The 3,613-nt window shown below is 38.4% G+C and overlaps 1 non-coding gene across 1 annotated transcript; it reads left to right on the top strand.

Annotated features, from left to right (window-relative positions):
- The first annotated feature begins 3,316 nt into the window (after window positions 1-3,316).
- On the top strand, window positions 3,317-3,371 carry LOC135556965 (U7 small nuclear RNA). The gene has a single exon (XR_010458095.1). It is a non-coding gene; the product is annotated as a U7 small nuclear RNA (small nuclear RNA).
- Window positions 3,372-3,613: the final 242 nt, after the last annotated feature.

Genomic DNA, 3,613 nt, shown 5'->3' with positions numbered 1-3,613 from the left:
AGCCGTAGTATGTTGGCCATATACACAAGTACATTGGCCATATACCACACCCCCTCTGGCCTTATTGCTTAATTAAGTATCAATTAACAATGTGCATATATCAAGGTAAATTAGTGTCCATCCTGAACCCTGGTTCTGAAACAGCAGATAGAACACATTGTGGAGATGGGAATACACTTCTATCAGTGATACATTGTCTGCCTGTGCACAGGGTAGGACAAATGAAAAAGCTGTCCACAAGAATTTGTTCTAGTACCAGCACCACTGAATTTTAACCAGCTATGGATTGAGTGCCACCACCAACTGATGGCGAAATAGAGTTTTTGGGTAACTTGCTTTCAGCCACACAGAGGCTCTATCCTCTATCTGTGCACATGGAAGAAAAGAGAAGAGGAGAGAAGGATGAGGAGAGTGGGATTGCATTACAATAAAAAACAATTTTAGGTGGAGTTGTGTTTTAGTTTGAAAGAGCACTCTACTTGTGCGGATAAGATTGACATATGCATTCATTAATGAGAGTGGATGGAAGATATGCAGCAGTATCAGCTTCTAGCTTCTGCTTAGTGAGGTTCTGATGATGGAAGATTCATCTGCATCCCAAAGGGCACCTTATTCCTTGCATAGCGCACTACTTTTAATCAGAGCCCCCAACAGTGCACAAAGCTGGTCATGATTATTTCAGAACCAGATCTGCCAGGGATCAGTCTCGGCCATCGTGCAAAGTAGCTATGAGAAAGTCACTTTTAATGTAGGAGAGGAAGAGAAGAGAGAAGAGGAAAGTGGGGCGTTTGTCATTAAAGTGTAATTTGGCTTTTTTACTTGGGAAGGATGGAAATACTATTAGAATAACTTTAAAGTGGCTTTAAAACAGCTTTAGAATGGGATGTAGTAGGATTAGCGTGAAGAGCATTTACATTTCTGCACTGGAGTGAATGAAAAAATGCAAAGAGAAGCACAATGAGAAGGAAAGAACCGAGCTCTTTTATAGATTCGTTGCTAAATCAATAACTCATGAATGAGAAACGTGGCGATTTCCAAACCAAGCTTATCTTTTTTTTCTTTATTATCATTACTGAGTTGATCATTTTTTATTTTGTAGTCCCTTTCAATCACATTATTAGAGTTAATTATAACAATACCTTTGTGTGTGTGTGTGTGTGTGTGTGTGTGTGTGTGTGTGTGTGTGTGTGTGTGTGTGTGTGTGTGTGTGTGTGTGTGTGTGTGTGTGTGTGTGTGTGTGTGTGTGTGTGTGTGTGTGTGTGTTTCTAAAGTGGGAGGAGGGTGCTGTGACTGCTGAGTGAGTGAATGTGGTTTCTGAAGTGTGTCTGCTTTGTGTCGAACGCCACGGCATCTCCTCTTGCTCTGTATACTTAACTTTATTGATTTCTCCTTACTCTTGCCTTAGGAGCAGTAATTATGAGCCTAGACAATCTCATTGATTTGACTTCCCATCGGAGGCTAGCTTACACTGGCACGTCTTTACAGACCAAATTAGGGTTTCCTTAGGACTCGATCCAGTTAACTACAGTTTTTGTTTTCACTTAACAGAACTGCAATCTATAATGCAACTGTACACAAAAATACATGTTTTATGAACTAATATTGATTATTTATAACGCATTAATGTATTATTACTTTTTATGCATTAATACATTATTATTGATATTATAATAATGAATATTATTATTATGGAAAGCAGCCCATGTACTCCCCCTTCATTAAGGTGTTGACCCGTGTGACTTAAATAATATCGCCTATATTCAAAAGCTCTTGCCTTGCTAAAATCTTAGAATCCTTGGTAAGTACTCATCTTAGATCCTTTTTATCTATGAAATGTATTCTAAATTATCATCAGATGGATTTCAGACCTGGTCATAGCACCATCTCTGTGCTTCTATGGTTTTAAATTATGTTATTCATTGTATGGAAAGGAACAAACACTGTGCAGACCTTTTTATTGACCTGTCTAAGGCTTTTGACACCTGGAATCACTCATTACGTATTCTGAGATTTTCTACAATAGGCCTGAACCAACCTGTGAACCAACCTGAACCAACCTTATTTAACGGAAAGAATGCAGTGTGTTTTTACTGATGGTGTTCAATCAGGTTTTCTGGACATAACAAAGGGTGTCCCACAGGGATCAATTCTTGGTCCGGTTCTTTTTACAATTTATATTAACAATATTGGTTTATCTGTAAAAAAAATAAAAAAATAAAAAGTATTATAATACTTTCACCTGTATGCAGATGACATTGTTGTGTATGCTATTGCCCCCATGGCTGAGCAGGCTAGTTCGGAGCTTCAATCTGCCTTTATTGCCTTGCAGAAAGCCTTTGTTTGTTGTTTTTATTTGTTTTGTAAATATTGTCAACAACATTCATGTCAATTTACACACTCTAAAGAAAAAAAAGAAAGGAATTACATATACAAATACAAAAATTAAGAAGTACGGTCAGATGCCAAGCAGTTGCCATATTAAGCAGTTATGCAGCCAGTCAAGATGCTCTCAATGGTGCAGATTTTGAACTTTTTGAGGATCTGAGGGTACTTGCCTAAGCTTTCCAGCCTCCTGAGAAGGAAGAGGCATTGTCGTGCCTTCTTCACGACTGTGTTGGTATGTGTGGACCATGTTAATTCCCTTGTGATGTGGACACTGAGGAACTTGAAGCTCTCGACCCGCTCCACTACAACCCTGTCGATGTGGATAGGGTAATGCTCAGCCCAGTTTCCTGTAGTCCACGACCAGCTCCTTTGTTTTGTTGATGTTGACGTTGTTGTCCCCACCAGACTGCCTTGTCACTGGCCTGCTCCCTTTAGGCTGTCAGGATCCTACCCACTGTGTATAGTACATCAACACACAGGTCAAGCCACCCATGATTGTCCTGCCTTCTTGTAGTCCTGACACTAATCTACTCTACTTTTAGCAGGGTTGGACAATAATGATCAGTGACCTAATTTGCATTTTTGGGGGGAAAGAGAGAATCCTCTCTTTCTCAGTTTTCTGGGCTTGTATGAGTTATTATGGTATTTACAGTAACATACGTAGGTATACCTTCGCAATAACTTACTCAAATGAATGTGTATACTGCATTTTAAAAACACTGCATTAAAAACTACAGTAATGTCCTCAAAACACTAACTATAGTAAATACTACCTCCCCCATATCCCAATTTGTGCCACCTGTAAGTAAGAAACCTGCATGGTTCACGATTATAGACCATATAATGACTTCATGACAGATTATAGAAAAGAAAAGAGAAGAAGCTCTGAACTATCCATTCAGACCCCAGTCCTACCTACCTACAGTTTATGGACAATTAGCTCTTTTAGTATTTCTCTAGTAGGCTTCCTCAAGGAGAAAGCCTGTACTTCTATGTCAAACACAATAAAAGAAAAAACACTATACTAAACACTACTGTAATGGCCATGAAAATACTACAGTCCGCAATAACACTACAGTAAATACTACAGTAAAAACACTACATTAATTACTATAGAAAATACTACAGTTCTTTTACTACAGTTTTATACTAAAGATAACTGTAAATACTACAGCATACTACAGTTAGTACCACAGTAAAGTCCTCAAAATATCTACATTGAATACTA

The sequence above is a fragment of the Oncorhynchus masou genome, chromosome 15, assembly GCF_036934945.1.
Source record: "Oncorhynchus masou masou isolate Uvic2021 chromosome 15, UVic_Omas_1.1, whole genome shotgun sequence".
Classification (NCBI taxonomy): Eukaryota; Metazoa; Chordata; class Actinopteri; order Salmoniformes; family Salmonidae; genus Oncorhynchus; species Oncorhynchus masou.
This window is presented reverse-complemented; position numbering and strand designations above follow the sequence as displayed.